Genomic DNA, 15,608 nt, shown 5'->3' with positions numbered 1-15,608 from the left:
TGTTTAATTAATAGAAATGAAGTAAATGTAATTTAAACACATAAACAACTGTGTTTAATATACATAAAAGTTTATGAAAACTAGCTTGAACTGCATGTGGTCTTGATGTACTCTAATCAAAGCCTTCTTTTTATTCTTTCACTTTCTGCCCTGAGTGTGTGGAAGCGGCTCAGATACCTAATAATATTAGCTATACTTCCTTGCAGACATTAATGCTTGAAACGTTTCAAATCCATTTTTTATAAGCCCAGTACATTCACAGTCTGAAAAAGACTGAAAAAACAATGACTGTTCTCAAAACAACTAAGGTGTGTGCAGGAGGGGGCCAACCATGGTCAGCAAAGGTGGAACGGTGCTCTGCCCCACAGCCCATCCCCTTTGCAGCCTCTAGTGCAGCTGTCAGTCACTGGCTCACTGGAAGCAATGTCCCACCCCTGCCCTGGAGATCCAGTACAGCCCCAGAGTGGCTATCAGAGCAGAAGCCCCACATGGGGGGGGGGGGGAGGGGGGAGGGGGTGGCCACAGGAGGCCAGAGCAGATAAAAACCACTGCACAAAGACACACCTTGTCATGTCCTTTATTCTTGGGGCATTGGAGGAAGAATTTTCCTGATTTTTCCATCATAACCTGGCCTTTGTGTGATTTAACCAGAAAATCAGCCCTACAAGAAGCAGCAAGATTTTAAGACAGCAGACAATAACTGAGAGACCCCTTTTAAGGTCCTCAAGACAAGAATTTTGGGTGCAACACTCATTGTCAGGGTAGCACAAAGGGAGAGTGTCAGGAAGCGGTATGCACTGATAGAGCGTTATAGCCACATTCACAGAGGGGAGTTGTTTACTCTCCCCTCTTCAAAAGGGTATTTTTAAAAGGGGATATTAAGGAACTAAGAATTTCTAGACTAAAAGCAGCAGAAGAAACTAAGAAATGTTACTAAATTAGCAGTAATTTCTCAACATCTTTGACAGTAAGTCTTTTGTTCTTCAAGCTGGCCCTAGAAACCAAAAAGATAACCACAGTCGCTGATAAAAAGCCTTCCTATACCAGTGTCTTTTTCTGTATCACAAAAAATGTCTGCTGGAATGTAGCTGCATAAAGATGTACAGTTGAGACTCTAATAGCAGCCTAACCTATATGAGAGTTCTGCTATGAAAAATGCACACAGAAATGTTTGCTTGGGTGCACACACTCCAAATTCCTCACCCTCAGACAGTAGATGAAACATCAAAGATTTATAACTCCTTGAAACATCACCACTTTTGCCCCAAAGGAAAAAGTTAACCTCAGGCCTCCAAACCTCCAAATTAATAACCAGTGCTTAGAACTTAAGGTCTTTATTAGGTCTTCAAATTTAGTCTTCTTACTGTAGCTCCTACAGTTCCCTCACAAATTTGCTTAAATGTGAAGAATTCCTTAATCCCTAACAATAAACTTAGACCAAAAATAAAAGAACAACATTATGCAAATTTGCAAGTATGCATCAATACATTAGCAGCAAGGAAACATATTATTATTACAAAATGCATGCCTGAAATCACAAGGCTTCAAAAGCATTTTTATTTCAAATCAGTTTTTAAAGAGTATGATTTGTCTAAAGTGTTATTAGGACCTCTTCAGATGAAAGGAGAAAAATGGATTAATAACAAAGGGCATACTGATTGAAATCTAATTTCTATTATCACAGCTAAATGATGTTTTTGCATGCAAGCTGAAGCTGTGTATTTTGTGATACACAGTCCCCTAACACAATGTCACTCATTTCTCTGCTCTTAGAGCCATTTTCTGTTGAATTGAAAATAACAGTGCCTCATGTAACTACACAGTATAAAATGCTTCCAGTTAAAAGCCAAGTCTCTAACCAGAGAAAAGAATTAAATCAATCATTCCCAAACAGTGTTTTCAGCTGAAGAATAATATCCACATAAAACCCTTTTAAAATAATGTGTACCTGGATTACTATCAACAGTACTCAGATGATTAATTTTTCACCCCCAAATCACACAACAATAAAATTCCTAACAGAATTTCTATTCCATGAAATAATGATACTTTGTAAAAACACAGAACAAACTAAATCATGAAGAACTCTAGCAAATGAAAGATATTAAAGACAGCACAGAAACAAAAGAAACATATCATGAGATGCCCCAGATTCACAGATCCTCAATGTACTGTCAAGTACTCAAAAATTCCATATACCGATCCAGAGGGTGGGAGTTAATTTAACCCCAGAAGTGAAGCCCCCTGAGCCAGACAAGATTTTTCAAAGCACAGAGAGCTCCAGCTCTAATCCCAACCCCATCCTCCAGGGTTCCTAAGAGCTACTTCTTAGGAACACCCCAGCTAGGAGCACAGCCTGACTTCTACTTTCCAGGCTTTGTGGCAGACTACTTCTGTAAGAGAACCATGTTTAATTAGCTTCTACTGGAACAGCACTGTTATTCCTGAACGTTATCAGTTGGGATGAAAGACTAACTGAGGACACACATTTTAGTTTCCACTAATCTGCATTTTCTGATCTGAAAAAAAGTTCTTGCCAAATGTAGATCAGTTCTCACCAGTACTGACACCACCCTGTGGCTGCTAGAATACCTTTGATTGCTGAATGTGCTGAAAATCAAACACCTGCAGCACGTGTGTTTAGTTATCTTGTTAGCTGCTAGACTAAGGGATGTGTAAATAAATCAGTATTGTGTGCAGCACATCTTTTGCTAACCTTTTACAACAACAAGGACTAGGAGTCTCTTCCAAAAAGCAGGGAGAACAACTGGGCATCGTAAAACTGTAAGTGCTGTAATAGCAGAAAATGTAAATTATGGGATGTCATATATGGAAAGCTGAGGCTTCCAGATCAGCTACAGCCAATAGCTACAGTCATTTTAGGCCAACTGCAACCTAACTTTTAGTCTAGATAATAAAATGGTACTAAGACATTTCACTTTTTGTTTCAAATGGATGGCTTCTATCAGAAAATCTAATGAGCATATCAAAGAAAAGAATTCATCTTCACAATGCGATAATGGAAAAACAATTTTCTTTCCCTAACAATGAAAAACTTGATCTTAAATCCTCTGATCATGACACTGAAAATATTTATGAACCAGAAAAAAATAACTATCTAGATGTTGATAAAGGGATGCCCAGTGATTTTATTTTTCTATCAGTCTAATTCTGCAGGAAGCTACAAACATCTTTGTCAACTGTCCAGCTAAAACAATAATTTTGACACCACACCTCCAGCCTTTTTGTCCATAGGACCCATTTTGCAGTTTCTTGTTTTCAGTCTTTCAGCAGAGAACACAGACACGCTGCAGTTTCCACTTCATAGCTTTTATATCCCAGTTCGAGAATCCCCACCTACAGTTGAACAGATTCAAACTATTCTTTCCTTCAACTGATAATTTATTTGAAAAAACACCATTTTTTATTAAGTAATTTATTTTTTAGAGTTGTTGGAAAATTCACCTGACCAAAGACAAGTTGACTGGCTGTGTGTCAAACCTCACGTTTAAGTTCTGGCTAGTCACTATATACGGCACATCTCCTCAGCCAGTGACATCACTTCTACCCGTGGACTAGAGCTCTTCTAAAAACAGTGACAGAAATCGTGCTGAAAACACTGAAAACCAGGATGCTCAAAACCCTCTTTCTGTGCGAGTGCATGACTGCTTGGATGACAGATATTCAGTCTCGGAACACTGGAGCCCATGAATTGTCCCCGCAAATGTCTGTGCACAGACAAGACCGAAACAACACCATGAACAAAGATGAATCAATTAGCCTTTCAAAAGTCAAACGAATAACAGAGATCCAACCTCAAGAACTGTGTATTTTTCAAGCAGGAAATGCTCATGGCAATGAAATCAAACATCAACAGAAGAAAAGTTAAGAGTGTTGTTCCACTAGCAATACCAGAAACAATGCTGCTACTGAGTAGTGACAATGCTCTGCACACATTGCCATGGGAAATAACAAATGCCCTTTTTAGCCTCCCTTTCTGTACTAGCACATTAAGTCAGAGAAGGTAATTAATATTATTTAATGTCTCCTCCAAACTGAAAATTTTAATCAGAGTTTACACTTCTGTCGGGCACTGCGTAGTTGTGTTTTTGCAGTTTCTACCATAAAAAAATACTGCTATTTTTGGGGGAAGTTAACTAATAAAGGCATTTATCAAGTGCCAGGTCATTTTCCTGACCAAGTAGGCCCTGTATAAATTTTTTTTTTTTAGAGCTTCACTTATCTGTTATGATTAATTTTAAGTTGTGCTGCTATGAACCTTCCTATCTGAAGCGTACGAATGATTAATAGCACCGGATGAATATTAATGTGCAAAGTAAAACAAGGGGATAAAAATATCTTCCAAAAAGTGTTACCTCAGACAATCTACCACTGTACCTTATCTGCTGCTGTGGAAAAAAAATAAATTAAGAAACATCTCTAACCAAAGGTTTCTTTGTTAAAATCAAATCATAATCACTACCTAAACTGAAGACATGACAACTTACATGTTGTTCAGAACACCCAAGAGAATATCAGTCCGTTTTCTTTCTGAATCAATAAATAACCATGATTTCTTGCAATAAAGGAATTCATTTCTGAAAGACAAAAGAAAAACCAAACAAAAAAACCCCACGAGGTTAAATTATACACAGGTTTTTTTAGTAGCCGCATTGTGATAATACGTGAAAATACATAACCATAGCTGGGAAATTTACAGGAACATGCTACAATTTCGTTAAAAAACCTGCATAATTAAATCTTTACTTGTAAGTGTAAGCATACTATTAAGATATTGTAACACTCAAAATATGTTTCATGTATAGGTTAACGTTACTTGAGCTACAAGGAGTTTAGTATTTCTGGTTTATTTTGTACCACCAGAAAAAAAGGTTTTATTTTCAGGAAGCAAGCATTCTCAATTTCAACCAAAAATGCCTTTCACAAAGAGTCTAACAGAAAACAGAATGTTGTCCAAAAAATCCCTAACATTGTTCCTATTAAAAAAAAAAAAAAATCAGATTTTCCTTGAAAATTAATGGCAAAAAGATTTGAAGAAAATCTTGCCCATTACATCCCAGAGTACCTCCCTTTATCCCTTTTCAATATGTATTAATGAGAATCCATGAAGAAAAGATCAGGTAGGCTGAATAATAAACTCTTGTAGTGAAATCAGTTTAAGAGGGGAATAGGCTGGCAAGAAAATGAAGACTACTCTATACATACACACGTGTATATATATGGTCTATATACAGTTTATTTCTACTGCTCTGACAGAAGTTTAATAGAGCGTAACATTCCCTCTAGTAGGAAATTAAACTGATTTTAAAAATTTTGCCTCGTGCAGCTGTAAACAAATCCTAGTTAGCAAGTCTTGTCTCTTATCCTAAAAAAAAAAAAAAAAAAAACAACCATGGTAAGATTTCCATCAGTATTGTGGAATGTTCCTTGCTGTCAACAGAGAATTTCAAGCAGTTTTGATTAGTGAATGTGTTTCTGCAGATGCCTGAATATTTTTTTTAAATTGTTAGCTAAATTATTTAAACCTTTTTTCCTTACTGTTTGTGACCCCTGTGAACCAGTTTTCAGCCATCCTACAGACGAGGAAGCTAAGCACTGAGAAAAAAATTACTTAGAAGCTTTTAGTAATGTTTAACCTTTCAAGACTGAGAGAAAATATAACTGAGGGTGAGCTGCAGTGAGACAATATGTTAGGTTATGCCTAATAAGTCCACTCATCATCTAAAGCTTCATCAAATTCTTATAAAGAAACAAGTGATGGCATGCAGGTGCTCATGGAATGAGTGCTGGTAGCATGATACACCTTTCCAGTTTTGTCAGCCTTTCATGGAACTGTGATTCTGACATCCTGCATTTATCTAGCCATAAAGAAATACAGACTGGATACAAGCAACTTGATTAAGTGGAAGGTGTCCCTGCCCAAAGCAGAGTGGTTGAACCAGATGACCTTTAAAAGGTCCTTCTGACTCAACCTATTCTATGGTTCTTTAATTCCCAATAACCTCTTGCCTCGTTCGATGCCTTCCAGTTGTTCAAAAGTTATATGGGTTCACAGAGAGTAGAAAAATGCATAAAACATGGTAAAATGATCTTTACATTTCTAAGTTAAGTATCTGCAGCCTTTCCCTCACCAAACTATGTCTCTTACAAGAAAAAGTTTCCAAGGATTCATTCATATGCAGCTCACCTGCTCTGACTCTCATAGAAGTGTCTCCACAGGAGCAGTTAAAAGACAACTGATTCCTGCCTAAGAATGCAGCAGTTCAATGCAGCCTCTGTGCCTTGGATAACAGTGAAGTTTGTTTCCCACTCACATACATGGCCACATAATATTAAGACTGCCACCTAAGCGTATAGGTGGGTTTAGGGCTTGCAGTGACTACATGGAAATATCTAGTCCCTGGTATCATCTGCTTATTGTGAATATACGGGGTATGGAGGCAAAGATCATTAGAGTAAAAATATTGCAAATTTGAGTAAGAAAAAATAAAATGAGACCAGAGAAATATAAAATCTGGGGGGAAAAGTCCATTTACTGATGTTTAAGAAGACATCCATATGGCACATCACAGAAACGAGTTCAGGGAAGAAGAGTATAATGGTTTTATGTAAAATTAGGACTATGAAGTCCTTCAAAATATTTTGTCTCACAGCCCATTATCACATAGTGACCAAAAGTGTCACTACTAAACATAAAGAGCTGAAACCAATTATCTTCTCATATACAAACATTTTATATTTTAATAAGCACTACTGAAAGTTTAGCATTATGAGTTTAAGGGAGGAAAAGTAATAAGAGAAGAAAGTAAATTAAGGTGAGATAATCTAAATATGAAAACGCATTTAATCAGCATGATGCAATTTTGATGTAATTACAAAATTTTACACAAACTTTAGTCAAGGCTGTTATAATTAGTGTTGTCTAGACCGCAGAGGGTCTCGAGCTTGAAAAGCTGTAGCTAAGAGAATGATAATGATTACACATGGCAAGTTTAAAGACAGCAAAATGTGTAAGATGTTTTCAACATCCACATCCCCAGAGTAGTGTCACTTACTTTTATTTATTAATATCCTCCAAATGCAGCACTTCAGAAGAATTCAACTAATCAGCTAGCACACACACTATTTTACAGAAATAGAATCAAGGATCTTCAGACAGACTTCTGCCTACTTGCCCTTTAGTTACTTAGAGAAACTATTAGCAAAAAACATTTGTGACAGTATTTTTCCATTGTTCTGTTATTCTTAATATCATATTCCCTGTGTTTAAAACTAGGAAATAAAAAACACAACTCCTTGTCTCACCTGCAGTGAGAATGAAAGCAACTGATCTCAGTCTTCAGTGTAAAAACCCACGCTACAAACCTTTGGGAATTTCACCAGCTTTTTTTTCCTACTATCAGAATTTTTGAATTTATCAAACCTTCTCCAGATGCAAACAAAATACCCCATCCACAGTTAAGTGAAGTGGAAATATTACTATGTCATACATACATTTCTATTGCATTTGTACTTTTGTTTAACTTGCCACTTCAGCAGCAGGATAATGTATTAAATGTACTTACTATATAGTCCTCTATAAGCCTCAGCTAGGTGCAATGCTGACCCTTTTCAAGCTGTCCGTCCTGCAAGTTCTCCCACACTAACAGTTTCCAGTTACTTAACTACTTCCAGGATATCAGGATACAATAAATAAACAACTTATATTCATCTGTGTTAATGTGGTTTCAATTTTAATTTATTTGTATTTTAATTTATATGTATTTTAATTTATTATTAAAAATAGGCTTGTAATTACTTTCTTGTGAAGATTCACGGAATAACTCATCTTCTTTTCAGGCATTTGTTATATGCTCACCTACCCCAATAATATCATACAACACCGTTAATATTTTCTTAAATCGAATGTTTTTTATAAAACCCTCCCCTTATAAAGTCTTATAACCCTTTCTGTAGTTATAAGTCACATTTTGACCCAACCTTTCCAAATTTATCCTTATACAGACATTTCTTCTCCATGTAATTACATCTCTGTGTTACTTTCCTACCATGAATTTTAATTTGGTTTGATTTTGGTTTTTGGGGGGTTTTTCCACAAAGGCAACCCATAGCACTACCATGCAAAGTAAATGAAGGTTTCTGGAAGATGGAAAGAACAGCAGAGTTGACGCAAGGCCAACCAATTAGCCCACAACAAAATGTGTTCAGTGCTAGTCAGTCTCTTTAAATTAACTTAGAGGAGCATAAGGTAATAGTGTAGAGGGGACTAAAACAGCGCTTATAATGAGCAAAATGGGGAGAAAATGTAACAACAGAACTTTTTTTTTGAAAAGAAAAAAAAAAAAAAGACTGAATTATGTCTAATTTCAGTAGTGTTGGGTAAACAGAAGGGCCAATTAAGGACTTTGCTTCAGGTTCAATTTTCATCTTGAAAATGGGTTAGCATACCTAAAGCTTATATAACATTGCTCTTACATTTCAAATTATTTCTTTCCCTTAAAAACATTAGAATGCTAATACAGTGGTGTCACAAGCAACTACTCAATCAAAATCCCTCCGAGACTTCAGAACACAACTGTCTAAGAGCCAACACAAGTGCAGTACAAAACAATTCAAGTCAGCGCTGGTGTTAATAAAACAGAAATTTCAGAAGTTATACAGCTACACAGAATTAACTGTAAGAGCTCAGGTTTTGGTCAACATTTCTACTGCTCAAAAGCTAAGCAGCAGATAATGTAACTACTACAGGAAAGCTTGGGTTTAGTTTTATACTTTATCCATAAGGAAAGGTGATAGCTTCAAGCTATCTTTCTAAGGCACTGGTTCAATACAGAGCCATTAAGGTACAGTAGTGCCTACAATTCAACAAGTTTCTGTCCTTACAGCTTTGTTTGTTTGTTTTACAGCTGTGGCACAAGGAACAGTCAGTGAAGGCTGCTCATAGCAAGTGAATTACTTTGAGCTTCCAGGAGTGATACAGAGCTTGTCAGAAATTACTCAATTTGTTGCAAGAAGTTCTGCAGCTGCAGGAACCTTCACAACATCAGGTGATGTTGCTTTGGGGTTTAACAGTTGCCCTACATCTCACAACTAAATTACAAAGACTTTGAAATTTTTCTTTTGCAGCACCACTACAGAGACTTACTCTTTCCTAGTGTAACATCCTGCCCTCTTTCCTTCCTAAAATAAATGCATTGAACAATGCCAAGTACTGCCCAGACAAGACATTATTGTAATCAACCTGTTTTCCCAATTTATTAACATTATGAAAAAATGCAGAATTTTTCAGAACCCAGAACAAGTCTATTGCCTCCCAGGAAGAAAGAAGAAATATGCTGTAGGCATTAGATTAGCTAGTGTTTTCTCTGTTTTAGCCAAATGCTTTACAATTCTATTTTGAAAATTATTCCTGTATTTCCCATACAGTGCAGGATCAAATCTCTGGAGGAAGAAAGAATTCACAGAAAGCAAATTCTACTTCATTTCTGGTAGTCCGTGTGTTACTGGGGGGAAAACATCCACAAAGAATCAGGCATGGTATTTGTGAATCCTGGTCGCTCACAGAACTGAGCTGTTTGAAATCAATAGATTTTAAGGTGTCCTGATAGGGAGCACTCAAAATTTACAGGTTACTACATGCAAGACTCACTTCATTTTCCGTATCTTCCTTGTGAACTTTGCCATGTTACTTCATCTTCAAATGTAGTGAGGGGGAAGTAAAAGTTTCTTGAGATTACTGATGGAAAAGAGGTGGACAGCTCAGAAAGGATAAGGTCAGAGCATACATAAGTTTAAACAGGATTTACATGCTTTCAGGCCTGAACTTGAAGCTCTGCACGTAAAGAAGATAAAGTCAGTCTGGTTGCTGTATTTTTACATGCTCAAAAGCAAGTAGAGAAGGGACCATATCAGTTAAAACAGAACTGAGAAAACAATTCATGTTACATTTGAATTCTGAGACTGTCTCATAATTAAAATGTAAGATGTTACTTAACCTTCTTTATTGTGTTTATAAACATGTAATCCACTTATTGGCAATTTCTTAGCATTTTGTGAATGTGGCAAAGTGCCTCTTTTCCAACAGGTGTTCAAACATGGATTGTCTGCTTAAAATCAAAACGCTTCCATGAAGCCACAAACATCATCAAAACAGTGGGCAACCTAAAAGCAGTCCAGACAATGCCATGGGAACCCAATGCCATTCATATAGATTTGATGGAGTATTTAGAAAAACAGAAACATAATGCAGGAACTGCAATAAAGTAATAACAAACTGTCAGTCATAATAAAAACAGAAATCATAAGAGAGACAGCAGGTCATAACACTGACTTCTTACCAGACCTCATGGGGTGGTGGTTCCCATGTGACTATTGTTAAACACATGGTTAAGAAAAATACAGAATATTTTCAAAAGTTCCTTCCAGTTGCTAACACAGATGCTTCTCAATATAATATCTAAAAGGCTATAACATTCATGAAAACAATTAGCAAACAGTGATTATGTTCTATTATACAATATTTACAACCATTTGACTTATTTATACTCATGTCCCTGCCTGTACATATGACAATTTTTTTCATAACGGAACATAAACGTTTGCTAAAGTCAAAATTTATCCTAAGATATAATTGAAATGTTGCTTATAGTCACTGCTTTTAAACAGAATTAAAATCTTCATGTTCTGTTCCGAATATAAATGGTCTTATGAATAGGCATAAGAGATTTCTGTATCAGTTATATAAAAAGAACCAGAGGAAAAGCACACTGTTGTACTGAAACAGGAATCCTAGGTGGCTTCCCAAAGCAGAGAAGGGTTACATATGAGAATAAATGCTTTCTGAAGATTGTCATATTTATTTCCAGATGTTGATTTGCCTTCATTTAAATATTCCCTTAGTCCTTTTATTTAAATTGGTATTGGCCAAATTATACCTTATTTTTGAGGGGGTTTTAAATCAATATTATCAGGAAAGAAACTAGTCACTATGAATAAATCCAAAAGCAAATATTAGAATATGTAGTGACGTAAATTGAAAATCACATGGAAAATATAAAGAAGTTAAGTGACATCAACACACCTCCAATAATACAAAGTTCAAAATCTTCAGTGGCATTGACTAGTTGTATAACCTTTCAATAGAAAAATAAAACTACGGAGATAATTGAAACTAATCAAAATTTAACAAGTGTTAGCTATAAGCTTGAAAGTAGTTGTGAATTGTCTATAGATGAACTGTTAAGAACATGAAATAAATTCATATTAATAATACTATCATTAGGAGATTATCAACTTAGCAATCAAAAATGAGTTCACATTTTTTGACTTACATATTTAAAGAGCTAATTATTAATCTGTAGTTTCAGAAAACTACACTGTTCATTACAAAACACTGCATAAAACCTTGTAGCAGAATCCTGACTAATCCAGTCCAACAGCCAAACAAATAAAACAAATAAAATAACACTTATTACCATACTTTTGTCATCATCTTTTAATTTAGAGTTTAAACAAGAATCAGTTTATTGCTAACTGAAGTCGCAACAGCTGGAGAGCAACCCACATTGTAAGTCTCTGAAAAAGAGTCTGTAAGGAAAGCTTGGAAGATAACCAGAAGAAAGGAAAGTTAATGCAAGATAGAGGTCATTCCAAGTGCTGAAAGAAGCAGGAGAGAAGGTATGGAGCTGAAAGTGAAAAAATGAAGGAAGGAAATTAGGTGTAGAATTGAATGAATATCACTTTTTAAACTCAGTAAGCAGCTAAACACACACAACTGCCTGCTTACTTTTCTCCCTGCTGTGTGAGAAAGAATTTCAATGCTAAAACTGTGAAAACTCATGTGTTGAAATAGTTTAATAAGACAAAAAATAAAAAGGTAGATGCCTTTTCTACCCCCTACAAAAAATAAATAAAACAAACTCAAGAACAAGTAATTAAAAAATCCAGCAAAACTCATTGCTCACAACCAACTGATCAGTGTTCAGCCAATCCCCAAGCAAGGGCAGTCCCTGCAGATTTTCTCCCCTTCACAGTTTTCATTGCTGAGCGTGACACATTATGATCTGTAATATCCCTTTGGATGGTTGGCCTCAGCTGTCCTGGCTGTGTCCCCTCCCCAACTCCTTGTGCAGCCCCAGCCTATTCACTGATGGGGCAGCAGGGGATGAAGAGCAAGTTTTGATTTTGTGTAAGCACTACTCAGCAATAACAAAAACATCCGTCGTCGTGTTACCAACACTGTTTTCTGCACATATCCACACAAGCTACTCTGAAGAAAATTAATGCTATTCCATCCAAAATGGGTACAAAAGCTTCAGAGGGTAAGACCTAAAAGACCTCAGCACGGAAACAAAAAGGAAGTTAAGAATTGCAAAGGACTCTGAAGGTGAACTTCAGGTTGTATAAGGCTAGCGATCAGAGGGGAATGGAGACAGATGTGTGAGGTGAATTTAGTAAAACAATAAGGGAAGTGATTCCAGTATATACCCTGGAGAGATCTACTAGTTATGAAGGGAATTGGCTAGCAATACACTAGGAGAACATCAATTAATATCATCATTTTTATAGAATGCAGCTAATATGTCAGGAAGACACCTTGCTTTTTGTTCTGATTTCTGTCCATAATTCTTGCACATCAAAGAGTCTTTTTGCAAATCTCAGATTCACTTAGAAGTGCTCCCACCCTTCTCTCTTGCTCTGCTACTAAGGCATCATGGCCATTCTCTTTTTGTATTATCTTTTCTGAGTCATGATCCCATGCTGAATAACATAGTCCATTCCCCCTTCCACTTAAGATGACATTAAAGTAGTTTTAGGAATATATCTATGTAAAATTATAGAGAATTCTATATAAAATGACATTCTCTCAGGTTTGAAATCTCATTCTATTTGAAGCAGGTTGCTCTTGTTGCAGAGAAGTGTAGGCCCTTAGAGCAAGATTTACTTAGAGAAATATTCAATTCTTTTCTGCATTTACACTTTCTAAGAAGCAACTTATTGTGTCAAAGTAATTTAATGACCATTACTTCATATATTTGTTCTCCTTTGCTAATATCGACAAATACTGGCCACCTTTCTCTTTTCTGCTTAAACATTCTTATGAAAATATTTATTAACTCTGGTCTCACAACTGGGATTATGACTTTTCAAGCCAGCTTCCTTAGACAAAGAGAACACCTGAAGGTTAAGGGTGAGAGATAAAAAGACTGTGTCATGAGTAAGGGAGCACCTTTCTCCTGGTTCTCAGTTCCCAGGCAACATCCATCTCAAGATGAGACCTTGAAGTGACAGAAACACAGACCCAGAAAACTATTTCACATCAATACCTAAGACTCACTTATATTTTATTTTCCTCTGTCCTTTGAAGGAGCTGAGACAAGCTTTCAGACAAATAAGATACTTTTAAAATACATCTAATAGGCATATTTTGAAAGGGGAAAGTGCAATATAGATTCCAGAATTATAATGATGATGATCATTAAATGAAATAACAACTCAAATGAAGGACTCAAATAATGCTGATCACTTAAGGCAGGAAAATAGAAATGAACAAGTATTTTTTTAATAATTGGTTTAAAATTAAAGAAACGCTTAAATCAGAAGCTTTTATGGTTATTAGTGTTGATGATTAGTTTCTTATGGTGGGTGATGAGGGGAACCCCGAAAATTAAGTAAGTTTGACATGCTGAAAATTAAAGGAAAAAATAAAGCCGTGAAACAGAGCTCCGATCTCCCCATACCCATAGCACTCTATACTGAACACCTGAAAGATGAGAGAAGCATTAAGAATACTTTTAGGAAATAATTGTATCTCCCCAACATATATCAATTTCTCTACCCTATTTCTTTTCCTTCTTACTTCCTCAAGGGTAAAGACTGGAGCAAAACAAGTGAAAATAATGGGAATTTCCAGCATATTTGGAGACTGTAAATTAGTGTCAGTTGTGTTTTCTCAGGAGTCAGACATTGAACCAATTCAGGTTTGAATATTACTTTCTTACAACCATGGTTGTTATGATGACAGTAGCAAATGTCAGGCCATGAATCTACTAACAATGCAATAATTGTAGCATGAGGACTCAGACAAATGTTTTAAATTCTGCACAGCTTTAAGGTTACAGTATGTTGGTAATTCTCAGTGCCAGCACTGCAAGGGTAGGAATTGTCTATTCTTAGGAACGTTTTTACAGTGACTAACCTGTATTCCTAACAGTAGCAACCCACAAAAGAAAACTGTGATTTCCTAAGCCATGCTCAGTCAAACTCCTTGAGTAGCAGTAGTCAGCAAGAAGACCTTGATCAGGAGCATCCTAATTCAAAGGTCAGGTACCATGGCACGGCACAGAGGCTTTAAACACATTTGTGACTAAATTGCCATGCACACTAGAGCTCCAAATGTGCCGTAAGCAGTTGGTATGTACAACATGGTCAATCCCAACACTTTCCTTTCCTACCTCATCCTTGGAGCCAGTCTTTTAAAAGCTTACCCGGAAGATCAATGCTCTACCGTCGTCTCTCCCTGATCACTACAAAAGCACTCTCTCTTCCAGTATGAAGTCTGAGAGTTTTGGGTACTGAGAAGAGACAGCAAGATGTGCATGGCTGATAGGTGCTGTGTGGTCCCAAACATGACCGCTGCACACTTGCCCCATCTGGCTGTCATCAGTGCTGTTCTTACAGATTTGCTGGAGCATAGATGCAAACCCAGCCAAGATCCTGAGTCTCTGGCTTGGGAAGGCTAGTCTTTTGCTAAATTCTCCCTATTTATGTTTGATTCCAGCTTTGCATATGTTTTACTGCCATCTCATTCTGTTGGTTTCCTAAATCCACGTTTATATGTTTACTTTTTTTTTTTTTTTTTGTAGATTATAGACAGAATATACAAGTCACACAGAGAAAATACATTGCATAACAACTACCTCAACTTTCCAGTGTTTTTAATTTCTAAATTCTCAAGTTGCTCTAAATTTTAGGGCAGAAGACCATATTGGAGTCATCTGGTCTGAGTACATCACAGGGTGCCTTCATAGTCAGGCTTTTGCTAAGAATACTTTGTAACAGAATGTATTTCTTTTGAAGGAAAATGAAAAAGTTCAGGATCTCATTTATTCCTGCAAATACAGAAAATATAACTTTTATACCTGCGTACTCAGACCTGAAAACAGCAAAGTATGTAAAAAGCTCCTTCCTAAAAACATAGAATTTGCAGCTTCAGGCAAGCACACAGAAAACTGATGAATGCTTAGTCAAACTACCAAAGACTACATTGAGCAGGCATTTAAATATAGCAGTGATCAGAGGAGCATAATTTCTTTTTCTCCTCCTGCCTGGCACATGACTTATTTCAGCAATTGAAAGCATAAAACATTGAGAAGAAAACTCTCCACAACAGCCAGTGGAAGATGGCCACTAGATGCTTTGGAAGCAAATAAGAGCCAAATAATGTGCCCACACTTTCAGTAGAAATGTGTTTATTTTCTTGCACTAAGAATCATGATATAAAGAGAGACCAGACATTTCTAAAAATAGGTCTTTGTAAAGTTATAATAGAAGCTTGTGGCAAGTATCAAAGAATGTAATAAAAGACC

The 15,608-nt window shown here is 36.4% G+C and overlaps 1 protein-coding gene across 8 annotated transcripts in view; it reads right to left on the bottom strand.

The window, feature by feature from the left end:
- The window catches only part of LRRC4C (leucine rich repeat containing 4C), a 505,807-nt gene that overhangs the window by 293,460 nt on the left and 196,739 nt on the right, over nt 1-15,608 (bottom strand). For 6 of the 8 annotated variants that reach the window (XM_020583648.2, XM_020583649.2, XM_010408178.4 and 3 more), the window contains exon 2: nt 4,509-4,598. The exons of the other annotated variants lie outside the window; for them this stretch is intronic. The gene's annotated coding sequence lies outside the window, so the exon portion shown is untranslated. The remainder of the gene's footprint in view (nt 1-4,508; nt 4,599-15,608) is intronic. 8 annotated transcript variants of the gene reach the window in all.

This window comes from Corvus cornix, chromosome 5 (assembly GCF_000738735.6).
Source record: "Corvus cornix cornix isolate S_Up_H32 chromosome 5, ASM73873v5, whole genome shotgun sequence".
NCBI lineage: Eukaryota > Metazoa > Chordata > Aves > Passeriformes > Corvidae > Corvus > Corvus cornix.
This window is presented reverse-complemented; position numbering and strand designations above follow the sequence as displayed.